This window comes from Notamacropus eugenii, chromosome 4, assembly GCF_028372415.1.
Source record: "Notamacropus eugenii isolate mMacEug1 chromosome 4, mMacEug1.pri_v2, whole genome shotgun sequence".
NCBI lineage: Eukaryota > Metazoa > Chordata > Mammalia > Diprotodontia > Macropodidae > Notamacropus > Notamacropus eugenii.
Window position 1 is genome coordinate 57,528,200 of NC_092875.1, and position 21,766 is coordinate 57,549,965.

The 21,766-nt window shown below is 41.9% G+C and overlaps 1 protein-coding gene across 3 annotated transcripts in view; it reads left to right on the forward strand.

The window, feature by feature from the left end:
* The first annotated feature begins 2,394 nt into the window (after positions 1–2,394).
* LOC140499582 (ultra-long-chain fatty acid omega-hydroxylase) overlaps positions 2,395–21,766 on the forward strand; it is a 52,485-nt gene continuing 33,113 nt past the window's right edge. Inside the window, exon 1 of one of the 3 annotated variants that reach the window (XM_072601193.1) lies at positions 2,395–2,637. The gene's annotated coding sequence lies outside the window, so the exon portion shown is untranslated. Of the gene's footprint in view, positions 2,638–9,242; positions 9,506–21,766 lie in introns of those variants that run through there. The other 2 variants (XM_072601195.1, XM_072601194.1) reach the window with 2 other exon arrangements.

Genomic DNA, 21,766 nt, shown 5'->3' on the forward strand with positions numbered 1-21,766 from the left:
AAGAAAACAAAACCTCTTTTAAGAAATATATTTACAAAACAAAATCAAAAGAGAGGCTGAAACAAAATTTGCTTCTGTATCAAATATATTCACCCCACCCCCCACCCCAAGAATTTCAGTCAAGCTGTCAGGCAAATAAATTTCTCATTTCCATTGCATATAGTCAGTACCAGAAATCCTTCTTTCCACTGTTCCCTCTTTCTTTCTTGCAGGCCTCTCTACTTCTGTTGCCACCACAACTTTCCCAGTAGCCACTACCTTGATGCTTAAGTGCCTGGGAAGAGGAAGATGCCAGCTGCCTCAAGCAATCTCACGAGGTCCTGTATTAGAGAAAAGAAGACAAAAATTGGAGGCTGCCCCCTCCTAGGCACAATGCTGACTTATGTCAGGTTATTATAAGCCAGGCATTGTGCTAAGCACTGGGATCTCAAGGAAAGGCAAAAAAACATATTCTTACCCCTCAGGAAGCTCATATTCTTTTAAAAAAAATTAAATTTTAAAATTTATTTTTAATTTATGGAATAAAACAAGCATTTCCATGACATAGTATAATAAAAAAGATGATTGCATACAAAACTGCACATCTATTATGTACAATTCCTCTTAAATATGAAGTTATATAAATTTCTTTTTTTCTTCAAACCCCCCCCCCCATGGATACCATTAGACACACATGTATATATGTAAAATCATTCTATACATTCTTCTATTTATCAGTTCTTTCTCTGGATCCAGATAGCATCTTCCTTCATATATCCTTTACATATCCTTTCTAGTTAATTTGGGTATTTATAATAGTCAAAATGACTTACTTCTTCAAAACATTCTAATGGGGGAGGTATCATGGAAATAGCTAGTTATATATAACTCATTCTAAAATGCCAAACCTTTTTACCCTCGGACTACCACACATTAGAAGTAGCCAGAAAATTCATTATCCCCTAAAGGCACCAGCAATGAATCACCAAGTCCTTGAAATCCCGGAAAGACTCAAAGGACTCTTCCTGGTATGGCCCCTAGAGGTCCATTCAACTTTGCTGCACCAGTATAGAGTTCATACTTCACTCTCTCTGTTGGATTCCATGTCAGTCCCTGTTGCCAACGATTTTCTCTTTTGGATGAGTTCATGTGACCTGGCCTCTTTAAGCTGATCTAGGCCCATGATTTGTCCATTCATTTGGCTCCATTGACCTGTGTGTTGCTTAGACCAAGGTCTGAGGTCACTTACTCATTAATGAATCATGTAGTCCCATGGTTAGGAAGATCTGTTACTGGTCTCTGCCTCACATGTGGGGATGGGGAGGGAATGTTGAAGCTTCCAGGTCTGCACACCTGATCAGTCATTGTGTTCAAAGGCAACAGTCTGGGAAGAACAGCTTCCTGACTGTGATGTTGGGAAGTCACCAGGGGGCAGGAGCGTCCCAGGGCCTGTCACTGGAGAGGATGCCCTGGGGACACCGGACTCAGTGCAGCTGTGCATACTTGGAATCACATCTGGAGGAGAGGGTGGGAAAGCTAGGGTGTGAGTTTCATTAAGGCTGTGTAGTGCAGGTCAAGACTGGGTGTGGGAGACCAGCCAAGGTAGGTTTCCTGCCTTCACCTAGGGGCGCAATAAAATGGGCTTGGAGTTGGAGATGGGGATGAAGGTGGGGATGGGGATGAGGATGAGTGGAGGATTGATGGTTGACAGCCTGAGTATATTCAAAAGGATCTTAATTCCTACCCTCTTACAGTCCTTGTAAGCATTCTTGCTGGCCTCAGTGTGAAGGGAGCCACAGGAAGGTTGTTACAAGGACAAAGAAGCACTTTAATACCTGAGAGCTCCCTCTTCAGAGGAGGGAGTCAATGAGTGATGGTGAGAGAAGATTGCGTGTTAGGGCGTATTCAGTGATAACAGTGGTTGGTGGAGTTTAGGGAGAATGTGGTAAGAGGAGTGGGGACGGGAGCTTAGGGTATGAGGTTGAGATCCTTGACATCCAAGGGCTGGCATTCAGGTGATGAGGGGTGGGGCAAGATGCCTAATGGGGAGAGATCAGGGCTGGCCTGGGAGAAGAACAGATATAACAACAACAATAATGATAACTTCATTTTATAGGACATACACCTTCCTCATGATCCTTAGAAGTAAATGGTATAGACATTTTTACTAGCCCTATTTTAAAGTAAATGTCTGAGCTGGAATTTGAACCCAAGCCTTCCAACTTTAAATGTAGGGTACTTTCCACTCTTTTGATATACTTCTCCTGATATCAGAAAGTAGTTAATTTTGGAGCAGAAGAATGTGACCTAGAAAAGGTTTTTTCTTTGTGGGGAACAGTGCCCATTTGTAATCCTGGCTAAGGAAGGTGGGGTGGGAGTTGATTCCAGTGAGTCCGGTTGTAGGTGTGTCCTTCAGGGGAAGGTGTGCCCATGGTGAGCAGACTTGGGGGTGGCTGCGTAGGCTGATGACATAGCATGGCGAGTGAAGGGGTTATAGCCTGGGGTTTGTAGTCCCAGTGCTCAGTGCCTAAGTCACTGCCGGGTGGAGCAGACAGCTTCCTAGAGCACCTTCTGACATCTCTTAAAACTCAGTCTGTCAGTTCTCCTGTGGCAGACGAGGTGCAAGCAGGAGTTTGGTGCATTGTTGAAGAAAGAAGGGTGAGTAAGGGGATCTCTCAGAAACTAAGTGGCAGGGCTGGAGGGTAGAGATGGAGGGTGAGTCTGAGGAAGACTGTGGCTATGTGGGGAGAGGTCCAAGGCACACACACACACACACACACACACACACACACACACACACACACACACACACACCCTCTGTCCCTAAGCTCTCTTTTCCTTATTGACCTGATGTTATAGAACTAGTATCCATCCAATATCTCACTTTTAGTCCGCTACAGATTATCTTTCAGAAGGGTGCTTCTGCAAAATCCTTTGGTGATAGGAGAGAAAGGGACAATGGCAGGAAGAGAGAGTGAAAGGACAAAGGAGGAGAAATAACGAAAGAGAGAACTCTCCCTGTCTTGCTATGACATGTAATCTGAGAAATCTCAATGAACCCAGGTATCACTTGTAATCAGAGAGATCTCACAGGGTTCAAATATCCCCCCCTCCCAGAATCAGCTGTATCTCTACTGCAGGCCCCCTGAGCAATTGGGGTGGCTAAGCCAAGCCAGCTGCAGGTGTCTTATGTTTGGGGTGGCTGTCTGGTGGCTGCTCCGGTGATGAGGCTTCATTGTTGAATGTGTGAGTAGATGGGATACTCAATATGAGGGGGAGGAATGAGGGAAGGGTTGCTCAGATTGAGGAGCATATAGTCTCCTGTTCTGTGGAGAAGAGGTGACCCTCTGACATTCATGTAGCTGGGGCTTGGGCTAGTCAGTTGATCAGTTTCAGAGAGTCAGATTTTTCCAAGTCTCTTGGGGTTCAGCCCAGACATTAACTATTAAAACCTGGCTTTAATAGTCACCAGTTAATCCAGATAGGTCAAAGAACAACTTGGTGTCCCATTCACCATGGTGGCTTCTAAAGATGCTTGCCAACTAGGGCCTATCCATGTCCTGGATAATAATAACTCACACTTCTATAGTACATTAAGGTTATGAAGCACTTTCCTCAGAACAACCTTGTGAGGTGGGTAATATGAGTACTGTTCTCTGTTTTACATAGAAAGAAAGTGAAGCTCTGAGGACTGCACAGCTAGTATGTCAGAGTCAACACTCACACTTGAACCCAGACTGAGAGTCAGAGTTTTGTAGTGGTTAGGTGCTGGACTTGGGAGTTAAGAAGACCTGGGTTCAAATTCTGTCTCTGACACTTGAATGTGTGATGGTAGCCAAGTCACTTAACTTCTCTGTGCCTTGATTTCCTCAGTTGTAAAATAAAGATGTTAGACTTGATTGCCTCTAAAGTCCCTGATATCCATGTTCCTACTCTTGATTTCAGTTAGCACTCTTTTTACTACATGATGCTACCCCGTGGTAAATTCTGCAGCCTACCACTGTTCAGAGTGGACAGTCCCCTGGAAAGTCTGAGATGATCCTGTTTGTATGCACCTCATTTTCGTGACTCTTGGAGAGAAGTTTGTGGGTTAAAGGGGAGGTAGCAGAAAGAGCTGCTAACGTGGGCCGCACAAAGATGGACTCCTTGGGGACTCCAGAATGCAAAATCTGTCCTTTTGGGCCATGGGATTTGATATAGCTTTGGATGATGGAGAATTGTGTCAGGGCTGGCCGGTGATCTCAATCTCCATCCCACTTCCTCGACTCATGCTACAGAGTTCAAATCAGAGATATTCATTCTACCTAATGCCTCTGCTTATCCTTAAGGCATATTACCTGTCTTTCTGTTATAATGTAATAATTTATTGTGTCTGCTGCGTGAAAGGTCCTGGAAAGATACAAGGTTTAGATAAGACATAATCTTGGTTCCTGCCCTCAAGGAACTTAAAATCTAGTAGGACAGTAGATTTAGAATAGGATGAGATCCTAGTGTTTATTTAGCTCAACTCCTCATTTTATAGATGAAGTAACTAAGGTCCAGAGAAGTTTAATTACTTATCCAAGGTCACAGAAGTAGCATCTGAGGCAGGGTTTAGAACCCAGGTCCTGTGACTCCAGGGCAGTGCTCTTCCCATTGTACCATAAAATAAGATGAAGTCTTGGAGAAAGACCTTATTAACCTCAGGAGATGCATGAAGGCTTCCCAGAGAAGGTGACATTTAAGTTGAACTTTAAATGATGGGTAGGAAGAAGCCAACAGAGAGAGAAGAGGAGGAGATTCCAGGCGTAAGGAGTAGGCTAAAGAATGACTAGAATGAATGAATAAAAAGAGGAATTTCAGGGAGAGAGAGTAATCTAGTTTTTTTCAGGGCAGAATACATGGGGGAGAATCTGTTCATGTGTCTAACTCAGCCAGTGTGTACAGAGAGTTTCCTATGTGCTCAGCCTGGTGCAAGATACATTTTATGTTCTAAGATGCCTTCTAGCTTTGAAATCCTATGTTCCAAGGAACTATGCACCTTTGATATTCAATTTTCTAAGGGCTCTATTCTATGTTGTAAAGTCCATGCTACCTTTTACTTTCCATAATCTTAAAGGTGGAGCTGGTTGGGGAGATCAGGTATAATGATAAAAAAAAGTCTAATTACTAAAGCACCATACACTAAGTGTCCAGAGGCATGATATAGGAGACTGTGTTCAGAGAATCAGATCCCCATGGGATCTAACGGATGACTAGCTATGGAAGCCTTCTTGGAGGAAGTGGTGCTTACATAATCTTAGAAAGCCAAGCCTCCAAATGTACCATTTTTCCAGGGGAGAGGATAACTTCCTTTGGCTTCTAGTCTTCGTTCTTCAATCCGTCCCCCTCATGGTTGCTGAATTTATAGTCCTAAAGCTCAGATATGACTATAGCATTTCCCTCCTGAAAAATCTTCAGTGTCTTCTATTGCCTTTAGGATCAACAGACTCCTTTGTTTTGATATTTAAAACGCTACACAATCTGGTTCTAGACTCACTTTTCAGGCTTATTTTACTTTATTCCTCCTCGCATTTTCTATTTTTCCAGCCAAACTAGTCCTTTTGTCATTTCATCCCCCACCTCCATACCTTTGCATAGGCTGTCCCCCATGTATGAGATTCACTCCCTCCTCACCTCTGACTCATTTTAGAATTCCTAGTTTCCTTCCAGATTCAGATGTAGTACCCTCTTACCTTATTCCCCGTTAGAACTGTCCTCCAGAAATTACATTGTCTTAACTTTGTATACACTTTGTACTTGCTTATCTGTGTTGTTTCTCCTCTATGGAATGCAAGGAGTACTTCATTTTTTATCTTTTTATTCCCAGCATCCAATGGTACCTTTCTCATAGTAGGTAGTAAACATTTGTTGAGCCTAGTTGGAGGTTGGACGGATGTCCTTGGAGATTCTTTGCTACCGCATGTTGGTTCCATGATCGAATACTTCTCATGGGTCATACTTAGCCTTGGGACATGTTTTTTACAGTCCTGTTGGAGACAGAGCAGGCACTCAGCAGCTGTATGTAGGAGAAAGGGAGTCATACTTGTAATCTTAAATACTCATGCTTAATACTCTGGTACTTGCAGTTGGTATTTTTTTGGTTGAGGTATTTTCTTTCTCGGAATTTCTCATCTGTAAAATGGGACTGATACCACCTATCTCAGAAGACCGTTTCCAAGTGAAATAATGAATGCAAAGCACTTTGTAAACCTCAAAGCAAAAGTAAGCTCTTACTATTCCTGCTATTCAAAATTTAATCAAGAATACAAGGCAGACAGTGATTGCTAGCAGGGTTCAGGGAGAGAAGAGAATCCTGGTGGGCTTGGATTGCCATTTATTCATTCACTCATAGAATGCTGGACTTGGAGGCAGAGAGACCTGAGTTAAATCGAGCCTCAGGCACCTGTTACCTGTGGTGACCCTGGGTAAGTCATTTACCCTTTATCTGCCTTAGTGTATACATTTGTAAAATGAGGCTAACAGTAGTGTCTACTTCCTGGGGTTATTGTGAGGATCAGATGAGGTAATATTTGTAAAGTGCTTTCAAACCTTAAACATAAATAAATCAATATAAATTCCAGCTATTGTTGTTAACTATTACTAATCACCAGCATTTCAGTATACAAAAAAAGAACTGTATATGAAATGGAATTGCTGTTCCATACAGTTAACAACTATTTATTAAATAGCTTTAGACCAAAAGCGCTGGGCTGGGTTCTGGGAAACATACAAAGTTTAGGTATGACAGTGCCTGTGCTTATGGAGCTTATGGTTTGGCAGAGGGTTAAGACACCAATATATATAATTAGAGCATTATTGGGATTTCCTAAAGGAGCTAGATAATGTGTTGATCCTCGAAGGATGAGGAAAGTTCAGATTGTGGAGAAGATGTAGGTGAAAGTTTTTTTAAAGTTGGGGAGCAAAATGAACAAAGCCTTCTGGAGAACATAAGCTCCTTGAGGACAGGCAGGAGCGGCTTTTCATCTTGTATCCCTGGTGCCTTGTACACAGTAGGTGCTTAATAAATTTTTTATTGGACTGAATGGCCTTGTCATGAGAACATGCAAGAAAAGTGTCTGGGGGAGGGCCAGAGCAGTCTGATTGGAGCAGAGAGAGTTTACTATAGAGTCTTAAATGTTGCAGAGGTTTTACAGAATCTTAGATCCGGAGTTGGAAGGAATTTCAGAGATTATCCACTCCCCTTTCCTATTCTCCCTCCTCCATTTTAAAGATGAGGAAACCAAGACCCAAAGTGTGTGTATGTGTGTATGTGTGTGTGTGAGTGATTGGCCTGCTTAAGGAGACTGAAGCAGAAAAACTGTCATTCAAATCCAGGTGCTCTAACTACAAATCCAGAGTTTTTTTTTTACATGCCCACTCACTGCCTCCTATTAAATAAGAAATATGTGCCTCTGTGCCAGGGAACAGAGGAACACCTGGAATTCCTACTGCTTTACCTGTCTGCATGGCTCCAAACACCTTGTATAACTGGTGTTCTTACAAGCTAAGGAACCTGACCTGCCAGACTGGATGGGTCCCTCTGGGTGTTACCCTGCATCCCTAGCAAGTCTAGGTTGTTTCATCATGCTTGGACATGCAAAATGGGCTGATAGCACCTGATTGTGTCTGGGGCTTGGGGAAGAAGGGGTACTGCTGGCTAGGGGCCACATGACCCCACCCAGCTTTCCCTGAGGACCTTGTCATGCCAGGCCTGTTCCTGGGCTGGACCAAATGGCTTCTAATTTGACAACTCCTCTTAGCAGTGGAGATCTTGGGTTAGAGGTGTGGTGGAGATGGATTTGCCCTTCTGTAACCAGTTAATTTTGCCAAGTACCTGCTTGATGGGGTGAGCTGAGCAAGGGTCCTATCATCCTAAGTTGCTGGAGTATTAGACTTGTATTTCAAGGGACTGAAAATCTCATTTTAGATCCCGGCTGTCTATCTATAATACCTGATGAACATGGCTTTTATATTTCTAGTAAGTTCACTACCTAAACCACTAATTGTTAAGGAGTTTACATTCTAATAGAAAGAGATAAAACAAAGGGGAGATGAAAAAGCCAACATGATCAGGAGGAGAAAAGACAGGAGGAAAGGTGACTGGTCAGAAAGTAGATTGAGGTCTATGAAATTGAATGAGGAAAAATGACATCTTTATTCCATTATAATTGGTTTCCTTTGTAAGCCTCTGTATTTTACTTTATGCATATAAAAGCATTATTTTGGCAAGGGACCCCTTAAGCTTTATCAGTCTGCCCAGGGACCCCTGACACTAAAAAGATTAAGAACCCCTGGTCTAGACCCCCTTGTGGCTCTCATGGGATGAGATGAGACAAAAACATTTTGGTCTTCTTTTCCAACAAACCACCAGGGATGGGAAATCTTCAGCCTCGAGGTCACAGGTTTCCTACTCCTTGACAGGTGCTCTATTAGAGAGAGGAAGCCAAGGCATTGAAAAGAGATGGAATTTGTACCTGTGTGATTTTAAGATCCTGGAGAATACAGCTAGATAGTATGTGTGGGAGAGAGGCAATGCTTGCTCACAGAAAGAGCTCTGGGCTTGTTTTTTTTTTTTTTTTTTTTTGAGGGGACACATGAGTCAATCGTGGTTAAGTAACTTACCCAAGGTCACACAGCTTGTGAGCCTCAAGGAGCGTCAAGTGTCTAAGACTGAATTTGAACTCAGGTCCTGTGCTCTATCTACTGTATCACCTAGCTGCCCCTTGGATTTTTAATCTTAGCTCTGCTACTTATTAGCTGTGTGATATGGGAGCAAATCACTTTCCCTCTCTGAACTTGTTTCTTCTCCTGTAAAATGAATATAATAATTCATGTGTATAGGATTAAAGAATTTTCTTATAATATTGTTGTGAGGAAAGCATTTTGCAAATTAAGAAGGGCAATATATGTAAATATCATCTGCTTTCATGCATAATTGGGAAGGAGGAAGAAGAAGCTTATATAATGCCTACTATGTGCCAGGCATTAGAGTCAATCCACCTGGCACCTAAGGGGCACTTAATAACAGTAAATTGAATTGAAAGTTCACATAGTCCAATTCCTCCCATTTGCAGAAATGGAAGCCAGGTTTCCACATTCCCTTAGTAGGGAATGTTGACTTGATGGTTAACTGGTGTTGGAGTCAACAGTAAGAATGAGGGTCAGCTGGGGCCAGCTCTAATTTAAGTATTTTTGGCCCCCCCCCCCCCCCCCCCCCCCCCCCCGCCCCAGCTAGAGAATCATGGGAATTTTTTTGGGAGGGGCTCTCCTTGAAAGCTCCGTAACTGTATTCTTAGCAAGGAATGCTCATTTTTGGTTCAGCTCTTCCTTGGAAGGAGGGCCTGTGGTGTTTTTCTGGGGCTTTGGAAGAAGAGAGTGATTTCTCTACCAGAGACTGAGGCAAACAAACTAAACTTGTTTTTCCAGAAGCTTGCCTGCACGTAACCCACTAAGCTGCACCATTGACTACAAAGGAAACAGGGAACCTGATTGGTCACGTGGAGAGGTACCTGGTAGGGATGTGTTTGTAGGAAGGAAGGAGCAAGGCTTTGGTCTCATTTGCTTACTCCCTTAGTGGAACTTGAGTGGGATGTTTGCTTTTGACTGGATTTAGTGAGTCTGTTTCCTAGAAGGACTAACTCAGAATCACAGTAGTGCCCAGTTAGAAGTGTCTTCAGAGGGTTATCTAGTCCAGTCTGCGTATGAACAGAAATCCCCTCTATAAAGTCCTCAACATTGGTGGGCTTGACATATTCCCCAGCAGACTGTTAGTTTCTTGAATGCAGGGACAGTCGTATTTTATCCCTGTATCCCTGTTGATTAGTATAGTTGCTTAAACATAGTAGATACTTAAATTGAATAAATGCCCATTAAACATCTACTATGTGCAGAGTGCAATACTTCAGGGGTGTCTGGCGTCAGGGTCTGTGGTAAACTCTGGGGATGCAGAGTAGAAGTTAGACACCATCCCAGTCGTTGGAGAGTTTGTCCGAGGGAAGGAGGGGATATCCACAAACTAAAGCTCTAAAGCAAGGTAGATGACTAGAGATGAGGAACAAAGCTGTAACTAGGATGGAACAATTGGCTTTGTCCAGAGGTATAAAAATTTAGAGGGTGCTGACAGCACTTGTAATATTTTTTAGCAAATAGAAATAATTGAGTTTAGCTTGAATAATTAATTAAAACAGGAAGCTACTAGATTGGGAGATGTAGCCATACTCTAAGTAAACTGTCCAGCTACATTCTACCTTCTTCCTCCTTCATGAGGAGCTTGATTGGCAGCAGCCTCTCAGTGTTCTCACATATTCATCTGAATGATATTCTGGGGTCTTTATTTCCCCCACCCCCAAAAGGCAGTGTCTTGGGGTCTCTTTCCTCTAGAGGGTTTTGTGATATCCCACATACTCACCTGAGATTGTCTTAAAAACTGATTTGAGGGTACCTTTCATACTTCTTTCCCTGGGTACCTTTGGTCATACTTGCCTCAAAACATGTAAATAATTTGCTATGGCTCTGGTGGGAGAGGGCAGTTAGAGAGCACAGTAGATAGAGTACCAGTCCTGAAGTCAGGAAGACTTACCTTTTTTTTTCTTTCACTTAATAATATTTTCTTTTTTTCCAGTGACATGCAAAGATAGTTTTCAACCTTCACTTTTACAAGATTTTGAGTTCCAATTTTTTTTACCCTTTCCTCTCCACCCCCTCCCCAAGACGTCATGCAATCTGATATAGGCTATACATGTACAATCACATTAAACATATTTTCACATTAAGACTCATCTTTCTGGGTTCAGAACTGGTCTCAGACACTTACTTGCTGTGGGACCCTGGGTAAGTAACTTAAACCTATTTGCCTTGGTTACTTATCTATAAAACAAGCTGGAGAAGGAAATGACAAATCACTGTAATATCTTTGCCAAGAAAATCCCAAATGGTGTGAGAAAGAATCGGTGACTGAAACAATTCACAACAATAACAGCAACAGCTAGTGGGGAGAGAGGGTATGGCAGTGGGAACCAGCTTCCATGGGAATCCACTTAGGTACCATATTTGGCCCATGTATTATAAGCAGCTATAAGACTACCGATCGAGGGTGTCCTGATATCTGTATGGAAAAGCTCAGGTCTATTCTGGGCCTTGGGCAGGTGACCCAGAGAAGCAAAAAGGTATTAAGCCAGGGCCAGAATTTCAGCAGCATGGCTACTGGACTGAACTCTTAGCTGCTCATTTGTGAGGGATGCCAGTGGAATTAAAAGGGAGGAACTCTTCTAGTCTCTCTGTGGTTGTCTATTCTTTGACTCTGCAAAGAGAATTTCTCAAGTTTAGAGTTCTATTTTCAAGAAGATAGATATCAATCATATGAGAAGATAGATAATCAATAATTATCAGCTCCTAACAAGAGTTGAAGTCTGTGTTGATGAATCTCCATGGGGTACTCTCATCAGCTCTCTGGACTGGGGGCACTTATGAACTAATATGGTAGAAGATTCAGCCTGGTATAATGAAAAGAGCATTGGACTTGCAGCTAGGAGACCTAACTCCAGGTCACCCAGAAAGTAAATGTCACTGTCAAAGGCTAGCCCCTCTTTCTGCTTTGTACGCGTTTGCCTCTCAAAGTAGCTAAGAAAGAAGTCATGGTAAGCTTGGCTGCTTGGTCAAGAGTTAGGTCCCTAAATTGAGTGGAGTTTGGGTCAGCTTGGTGACAATGGACAGTGTTGAGCCTAGAATCAGGAAGACATCTTCCTGAGTTCAAATCTGGCTTCAGACACTTAAAAGCTGTGTGACCCTGGGCAAGTCACCTAACTCTATTTGCCTCAGTTTCCTCATCTGTAAAATGAACTGGAGAAGGAAATGGCAAACCATTCTAGTATCTCTGTTAAGAAAACTGCAACTGGGGTCATGGAGAGTTAGACATGATTGAAATGACTCAACAACAACGTGCATACAATAATATAAGAGATGGGCAAAGGAATAGATGGTTGTGGCCATTGTGGAGGGCTATGAATACCAGGTTAAACAGTTTGAACTTTACCTGGGAGGAAATAGGGAACCATTACTTGTTTTTTGTACCACCAGTTATTATAATTTGCCAGGTGTTTCTATTTTAGGCTGTCTGCCAGGATTTCAGGGACCAGAAAAAAGTGTTTTTCATGGAGCATCTTGGTGTAGCAATCTCTGGTTGAAATGACCCTGCTGGTCATGAGGATAAGTACCATTTAGATCAGACATTTCTTATCATAATACCTCATGAGGGGCAGTGTGGACTAGTGGATAGAGAGCAGATCTTGGAGCCAGAGAGACCCTGGTTCAAATCCTGCCTTCTACATGAAGTGACTGATGACACTCAGTGTTCAGGGAATCTCTTTAAGACTATAAATTATATTAAAGGTGTGGACCTAAGTTGGTAAAAGGAATTTCTCCATCTGGGAGTTCCCTATACCAATAAATCAGAGATCTAGTCCCTCTCCCTAATGACTCTCATTAATATAATGTTTCATTGTTGTTGGAGAGTGCTTTCTTCCTAACAACCTTGTGAAAACAGTACAAGCAAGTATTATGATCCCTATTTAAAAGGTGAAGTCAAGAGAGGTGTCTCATTATATTTCATCCTCTTTGGCCTTGGGCAGATTGTCTAACCTTTCAAAGTCTTGGGTAGCACTATAAGACTATAAGCAGTTTGGAGGGAGTCTCCCCATCCTTAGCTCCTGAAATTGATGAAATCTCAACTGTATATGAAAAAGTTAAAAATGGCAACAACAAAAAGATTTGGCCCAATATTCTAGCCTGTCAAGATCTTTTTGGATCCTGACTCTTCATCCAACCAGTTGTCATCTGTCAATTGGTTGAACATGCTCTGCTAGCTAAAAACCCTGGGATGCAGAGTCATAGATTTTTAGAGCTTGAAGGGACCATAGAATCCATTGGGTTCAACACATTCATTTTACAGAAGAGGAAAGTGAGGTTTAAAGAGGTTGAGTCACTTGCCCAGAGTCACACAACTAGTAAGGAAGTAAGTAAAACTTGTAGACCAAATCTCCTTTGAATTTAAACTCAAATTGTCCTGACCCCAAGTTCAGAATCATATTGATTGTACCATGCAGTTGTACTAGTCTTCCATTAAAGGCCTCCTGTAGATCACATATCATGGTAGGGTATTGACTTAAGGTTCTTAGGATTATAGATTTAGAGATGAAAGAGACTTAAGAGTCCATCTAGTGCAAGGGTTCTTGATCTGTGTGTGTGTGTGTGTGTGTGTGTGTGTGTGTGTGTGTGTGTGTGTATCATGCTCCTCTTTGGCAGTATGGTGAAACCTATGGACCCTTTCTCAGAATAACATTTAAAAATTTCTAATGTAAAACATATAATATAACCTAGGGATTACAAAGAAAACCAAAGGTCATGAATAAAGATTTTTTTTTCTTATCCAAGTTCATGGACCCTTTGAAATCTATCCACATAACCCTTGGAGGCCCAAGGTTAAAAACCTTGATTGTATCTGGTCCCATCATTTTACAAATAAGAGAACTGAGGCCCACAGAAGTGGATTGATATGCTCAAGGTCTCACAACTTACAAGTAGTAGAGTCTATGCCAGTGGGACACAAGCTGTGGCAGGACCTAGCAAACAGAGAAGGCTTCAAGTACAGAGTGAAAACGGACTGCATATGTCCATTGTCCTTGGACTTTGACCCTGTGTTTTTCATTTTTGTCTCCTGAATATCTAACATAATGCATTTTTTCATAACATAGGGATTACTTTATAAATGTTGGGGAAATTGACTTGCCTAGTCAAGCATTGGAAGACTTATCACTGGAAAGTTGGCCTTGAAGTGACACTTTTGGGCCCATGGCAATTCATGGAATGTAGAAGGATGGATGGATTCATGGGTCTTGAGAAACAGTGGTCAAGTACTGACCCACAGTCGTGTCTGCTAGCAGTATTCTGACCTGTCTGGGTGAGGCATACATAGAATCATAGAATAATAGAGCTGGGAAAAACCTTAAATATCCACTTATCTAAGAACCCCTTCTTTCTACAAAGAAGGAATGAAGGCTCAGAGAGGGGATATGATTTACATGAGATCACACAGCAAGTTGCTGACAGAATTAGAATTGGGGTCTCCTGACTTATAAACCAAATCTCCTTTTCTGTGCTGTATCTTTCCTTGATGGAGAAGTTGAGGTGAGAGAAACTGATGCATGAGCTCTCACACAAGTCTTAAACCCCCCCAAAGCAGGAAGGGTCTCTCCTCTCCCACTTACTTACTGGTAATGCAATTTTTTTAAAAATTGTATTTTTTTCTAGTTATATGTAAAGACAATTTTTACATTCATTTAAAATAATTTTTGATTTCCAAAGTTTTCTCCCCCCACCAAGATGGTAAGCAATTTGATATAGGTTATACATGTGAAATCATGTAAAACATATTTCTGTTTTAGTCATGTTGTGGGAAAAAAACAGAACAGAAGGAAAAAAATCATGAAAAATAAAGAAAGTTAAAACAGTACACTTTGATCTGCATTCAGACTCTATCAGTTCTTTCTCTGGAGTTGGATAGCATTTTTCATCATGAATCTTTGGGAATTGTCTTGGTTCATTGTAATTGCTGAGTAGAGCTAAGTCATTCATAGTTGATCAATGAATAATCGCTCTTACTGTGCATGATGTTCTCCTGTTTCTGCCCTTTTTTCTTTACATGTGTTTATGTAGGTCTTTCCAGGTTTTTCTGAAATCCACCTGCTAATCATTTCTTATAACATAAAATATTCCATTTCATTCATATACCACAACTTGTTCAGTCATTCTCCAACTGATGGACATGCCTTCAATTTCCAATTCTTTGCTATCACAGAAAGATCCGCTATAGATATTTTCATATGTGTAGGACTTTTTTCCTTTTTTATGAAGGTAGTAGCAATTTTGAAATTGTAGGTTATATTCTTGAAAATGGGCAAGTAGCATTAAGGCCATTAGTATTAGAGGAGAGACAGCTAGGTGTCCCAGAAGATAGAGTCCAATCTAGCCTTGGACACTTATTAGCTATGTGATCCTAAGCATGTCAATTAAATTCTGACTGCTTCAGTTTCCTCAACTGTAAAGTGAGGTTAGTAAATAGCACTTAGCTCCTGAGTTATTATGAGACTCAAATGAGATAATATTTTAAACATTTGGCACATTTCTTGGCCATGCTCAATAAATGCCTATTTCCATTTCCCACCCATCACAAGGATGTGTTATTTTTGTTTGTGTGTACAAACTCATGGTTGCACTCATGCGTGCAGGTGTGTGAGTGTTTATATAGCACCTGTTTAGTATATACACATACCCAGAAGTCAATGTGTGAGTGGCATAAAGGTTAGATAGAATTCCACTGAGTGGCCCCTCTCTTGTGGACTCTCTTTGGCCCAGTGAAAGCAAATCTCTCTTGTTAAACTCTTGCCTCTGGCTTTCAGGTCTTAACCATTATTTGGAATGTCTTCCCATTCGTGTGCATTGTTACCTTTTTTCTTCCTTTAAAGTGTCTGCCAGGAAGAGTCATTCAGAGTACGGACAGATGAATGTTCAGTCGTTGAGTCTAGGTCCTGATCTTGTCCTCTAGGAGAGGTCACTGACTTCTTTGTAGTGATGGTATCCTGAAGTCCACCTTCCCAAATTTTAGTCTTTTATCTGTGGCCTTTCCCGAGCCCCACAATAGAAAACAGACTGGGAAGCTGAAAGGAGAAATGACAAATATTGTCACTGGTAGGAATGTGGATGAAGTGGAGAGAAGGAACTACAGATTCTCAGAGCTGAAAGGGGGCCTCAGAAGTCATCTAGGGAAGGGAAGGAACACTGGCTCTGAAGTCAAAGGATCTGGGTTTAAAGCCCAGCTCTACTGCTTCTTACCTGTTGGGCCTTGGGGGAGTAACTTAATATCCCTGGACCTCAGTTTCCTCAAAATGAGGAGTTGGATTAGATGGCTGCTGATGTTCCTTCCCATTCTAGATGCATGATCTTCTGAGTCATTCACATTCCCATCTGAGATAAGTCTCTTCTGCAGCACAATCGACATGTCATTTAGTCTACTTCCTGCCATATCAGCCAATCAACAAACATTGCTTTTAGTGGCAAAGACAAAAGTGAAGCAATCTCTGCCCACAAGGGGTTTATATTCTAAGAGGGAAATTAGGCACGCCCACGCACACAAAATGTAGAAGGTGGTTCATTTGAAAGATCTGTAGAAAAGGAGACACAGGGGCAGTGGGAAATAGGATAATTGTATTTACGTGGAAGAGGGATTTGACAAGTTCAGTTTGGCCTCAAAGGGCTGTACTAGCTATTGCAAAGAGGTTAATCTAGACTTAAAAAACAAAACAGAAACAACCTTGATAAGTGGAGCCATCCACAAGTCTAAGGAGCTCTTTCATGAAGGAATGGATTCTCCACTGGAAATCTTCAAGCATATGTAGAGAGGATTCTTGTCCATGTCTGGGTCAGACTGAATGGTTTCTGACTAACTCTGACATTTCTGTGATCTTGTTTGGAGACTTCTAGTGACAGGGGACTCACTACCTTATAAGTACTATTTGACTTCTAGGCAGCTCAAATTGATAGGAAATTTCTCCTCATTACAAACTTAGTTGAAATCTGCCCTCCTACAACTTGCACTGCCCTCTGGGGCCATCTGATCATCTTGACAGCCTTTCAGATAGCTATCTATGTTGGCCCAGGAGCCCTTTACCTAAGAGTTGCTTATGTAATATTCCTTGCACTGATGTGGAGATACTGAACAGAATCCCCTAAAAATATTCTTTTCTTCAGGGTCAGCATCTTCAGTTCCTTTGACCAATTTTCATGGAACATGCATTCCTTGCTCTGGCTGCTCTCCTTTGAATGTTTTCTAACTCATCCTCCTGCAAATGGGGTTCCTCTATTGAAAATGACCACAAAAGTCTGGTTCATTGTTCTATTGACACCATTAACATGAATCCTGTAGCATTGTCTTACAAACTACTCTCTCCCCCACCCTTCACCCCCAGCTTGAATCTCATGCATGGGTGCTCTGGAAGTATCTTCTGTCAGTCATTTGTAGGATGGGTATAATATTTTTTATACTTATGAGGTAGAGTGCATTTGTTGGGAAGAAAGTTCTTTGTAAACTGCCAGTCCCTACCTAAGTGTGAGATTTTTGTTGAGTTTATTTCAAAAGCCTAGGGGACTAATTCTTATAGTTATGAAAGTATTTTTTAAAAAGTAAAAAAGGAAAAAACCAGATTCACAGACCCTAGGTTAAGAACTCCTGGATGGGAGATCTTGGTAGGCCTAGAGCATTGGGCTGACTTTTTAACTTTTCCATTGACCCTGAGGTTCAATGTCAGAAATTAAAGATATGGAAGCATCCTTCAAATTGTAGTCTTATAGAGGCAGTAAGAGGTTAGGTAATCAAACAGTATGAAGCAGGATGAGCCAGTACAGTATAGTGGTGAGACCAAGGATGCCCTTTCTATCTCTAGATGTATGATCACATGTGGGGGGCCATGAAATACTTTCAGTTAACTAATAAAAGTGTAATAAGCACCTACTATGTGCCACACACTGGGTTAGGGGTTGAGGCAGGATACAAAACAAAGAATGAAACAATCCCTTCAAATGGTTCTCATAAGATAGATGGTTCCAAAATAAGATAATGGTTCCAAAAAATTAGGAACCAATTTAGTCTAACCTTTTCATTGTACAAGTGAGGAATCTGAGCTTGGGAGAGGTCAAAAATAACTTTCTCATGGTCATATAGCTAATAAGTGGGAGAAACAGGACTTGAACTTTGAGCTCTGATCCTACAGCCAGCATCCTTACCACTACAACACACTGTTTATGTATCTGTGGAGGTCTCTTGGTAAGGTCTTTCCTAAGGTAGTGAGATCAGTTCTGTTCATACCACCTGGGCTTAATAAAGGATGTTAATTGACTCCTAGAAGATAAAAACTTTCAAGTTTGGAGAATACCTTACATATTTCTGGTCCTCACAAAAACACTTGTGAAGTATCCATTCCTGGTATTATTTTCCTCATTTTACAGATGAAGGAATTGACCTCAGAGTGATTAAGTGACTTACCCTTAGGTCTAGTAAGAGTCAGTGGTGAAAATTGAACCCAGGTTTTCCTAACTCTAAGTTTCAACACTCCATCCACTGTAGCACAATGCAGGTCAGCATGGGCTGTCTCCCACTCCAGAGTGTGCTTTTAGCACTGGTAGGCCAATGATGCCATTGGTCACAAGGTCACAAAGTGGGGATTGGAAGATGACTCTTGAGAGCATGTGACTCCTTTTGCTCTGTTTCCACTTCTAGAAAAATTGGCAGTCTGTCCTGTTGAAGGTGTGACAGTGTTGGTCCATATTTAGTATGCAAAGGACAGTATATTATTGCCTAGATATATATTGTCCTCTTTGATCTGCTTATTTACTTAGGTGTGTCTGTCCTGTGGCTATTCCATTGAATCCACACTCTATCTAACCCAGTGTAGACAGTGGGTGGGAGCTGTTGAGGATGACAGTGAAGGTTATTCTTCTAGATGGGATTAACTGTTTGACTCTGTAGCAAACTGCCCCAACCAATTCCCTTTTCCAAAACTCTAATTTCCAAGATTCATTGCATAGGAGTAGTTTGAAATGAGAGGGAGGATGACATGATATAATGATGGCACCAGGAATTTTGAGCTGGAAAAAACCTCAGAGGCCATCTAAGCCTATCTTTTCATTTCACAAGAGAGGAAATATTGTCCCAGAGAAGTTCTGGAACTTGCCTAATGTTATTGATAAGACCTTAACCTAAAAGGGCCAGCATCTCCCATTGCATCCTGGGCCATCTCCAGTCATCCTGAGTGATATCTGGCCACTGGACCCAGATGTAGAAGAAAGGGGGGTTGGTGACCTTGCACGGCCCTCCCTCACTCAAATCCAAGTCAACTGCAAGTCATGTCATGTCATACAGATAGTGAGTATCAGAGATGGAGTTTGAACTTGGATCCTTTGATGATTGGGTTTCTACTGTAGCTCCTGAGATCATAGATTCTGAGTAGAAAGAGACCTCAGAGGTTGTCTATTCTAGTCATATCTCATTTTAAAGACCGAGAAACTAAGGCCTGACAATAATATGCAAACAAATACATACAAACAAGAGACATATAGGTAAATTGGAATTAATCAACAGAGGGGTTGTGCTTTGCCCAATGTCTTTGAACCCAGGTCCTCCACTGCCTTTTAAGCAAGCAGAATCCTTAAACTTAAGAGCTGAAAGTGACCAGAGAAACCATCTAGTTCAACTTCATTTCACAAGAGACAAAGCTCAGGCACTGAGAGGGGAAGGGACTCTGCCTGAGGTCAAACAGTTGGTTAGTGACAGACCAAGAGGTCCTTGGGTCTAGCTAGGGCTTTGGCCATTAATTAGCCCTGTGGTTGCAGCTGAGAGGGATATCAGGGTACCCTACAATTCAATTCCTGCGCAGTGTGGGTAGGAAGATGATACAGATGTATGCAAAATAGGAACCAACAAGTTGATACTGTGTGTTTGTGTGCGTGTGTACTGGCACCTATTTGTCTATGAGTGTGCACCTTTGATCTAGATACTGGAAGGGTAAACAGCAAGAGCTGGAACTAGCTGCTACCTGGGGCAGTTTTGCTGAGGGAGTGCCTATGGTTTTGAGAAAGAAAGCAGGCTGGGGCAGTGGATAGAGCACCTTGCCTGGAGTCTGAGTTCAAACCTACCTTCAGACATTTATTAGCTGTGTGACCCTGGGCAAGTCACTTAACCCCAACTATCTGGAAAAAGAAATGAAGTAGCCCACCTGCTAGTATTCTATTTTTACTAATTATTCTTGTTAACTAGTTGCTAAGCTCAGTTGTTCTCAGGTCTTTGAAGATTTGCAAGTGCTATGGTGGGGCAGGGAGAGGTGGGGTTGCCTTGCCCTAATTACAACCCTGGTAATTAGAAATCTCATCATGGTGATGATCATCATTTTTATAGATTTAGAAATGGAATTGATCAAAGGTCATTGTAGCCCAACCTCTTTATTTTACAGATGACAAAACTGAGGCCCATAGAGACCATGTGACTTGCCCTAGCCACACAGTTAGTAAGTGTCTTGGGTGGTATTTGAACCCAGTTCCACTAATACCAGAGCTTTTCCACTGCAGCACAAAGGACATTGAACTTGAAGTCAGGAGAGACCGGAGTTCAGTCAATCAATAAAAATTTATGAAACACGTACTATGTGCTAGGCACTAGGGATATGGATAAAGGCAAAGGATGGTTTCTGCTCTTAAGGAGCTCACAGTCTAATGGAGGAAGATAACATACAAACAATGTACCACACAGGTACATTGGAGATAATCAACAGAAGGCAGACACCAGCGTTAGTGAACTTAACTAGCTGCTTGACCATGGACAAGTCACTTATGTTCTCTGAACCTCTGGTTCTTCATTTGTAAGATGGAGATAATAATTTTATATCTACCTCCTTAAAGGTAAGGATCAAATAAAATAATGCATGCCAGGTGTTTTTAAAACCTCTAAGTGCTATCCATCACTTGTCATCTTTTGTTGGCTTCTGTGGCCAGTGCATGATAGAGGAAGTAAAGACTTTGAGAATTCCAAAGAAATAAGTCACACTTCTTGTTAGGGGGGAGAATTAGTGAAGAAGATGGGACTGGATCTGAGCTTTGAAGGATGGACCCAACATTTGTGGGGGAAAGGTATTTGGGGGACAGGGAGTGGGAGTGAGTCTAGGTTTGTAGGGAGAACAAGAGATGGATTGTTCACACATGGGAACACCAAGATGTCTCCATATCTTGTAGGACTTGCCATGCCGGTTGCCCCCCCAGGATCCCTAGAGAAATTTGGGGCTGAAGGGGCAGGTCTGTGTCCTGAGGAGTTCAAAAAGCAGATGTAGGAGCATGGGCCTGGATGTGGCTAGGCAGCTGTCCAGAGGCTAGACGATCAGGTTCATGCTGTAGAGTGGTAGGAGCTAAAAGTGGAGAGGTCAGTAGGGAGCAGAATGTGGGGAGCCTAAAACACCAAGCTAAGGAGTCTGGGTCATCTCATTGAAATGAAATTCAGTGAATACCTATTAAGGGCCTATTAGAGGCAGAGTATTATATTAGGTTCTGAGGACACAAAGAAGTCTGTGCCCACCAAGAGCTTAAAGTCTACTGGGAGGGGTTTGGGGAGGATACAAAATGTACCCAATGAGGTAAATACAAAATCTAGGGGATGCAGGGACTAGATTCTGGGACTGGATCTGTGATTTCATTGGTCTAGGGCAGTGGTCAACAATCTTTTTGGTCTCAGGATCCTTTATAATCCTAAAAATTATTGAGGACCTTCCAAAAGGTTTTTGATTATACAGGTTTTATCTATTGATCTTTATCATATTAGAAGTCAAAATATTTTAGTATTATTATTAAAAATGGTCTTGACCTTGTGGACCCTACCTGAAGGGATCTCAGGACTTGAGGTTCCAGAGACCTCAAGGGTCTCTAGACCATACTTTGAGAACTACTGGCCTAAGGAACTCCCAGGGGAGGAAACAGTCCTTACCAAGGCAGAGCAGCATTTTCTTTTTGTAGTCTTAAACAATTGCCTGCAGCACCGAGAAGTTGATTAATTTGGCTAGGGTCACACAATCAGTGTGTGTCAAAGGGGAGACGTTAAGCCAGGTCTTTCTGGCTCTGAGGCTAGTTCTCTAGCTTCTATGCCAGACTTCCTTGAAGTAATTACAAACTAATTTCTGGA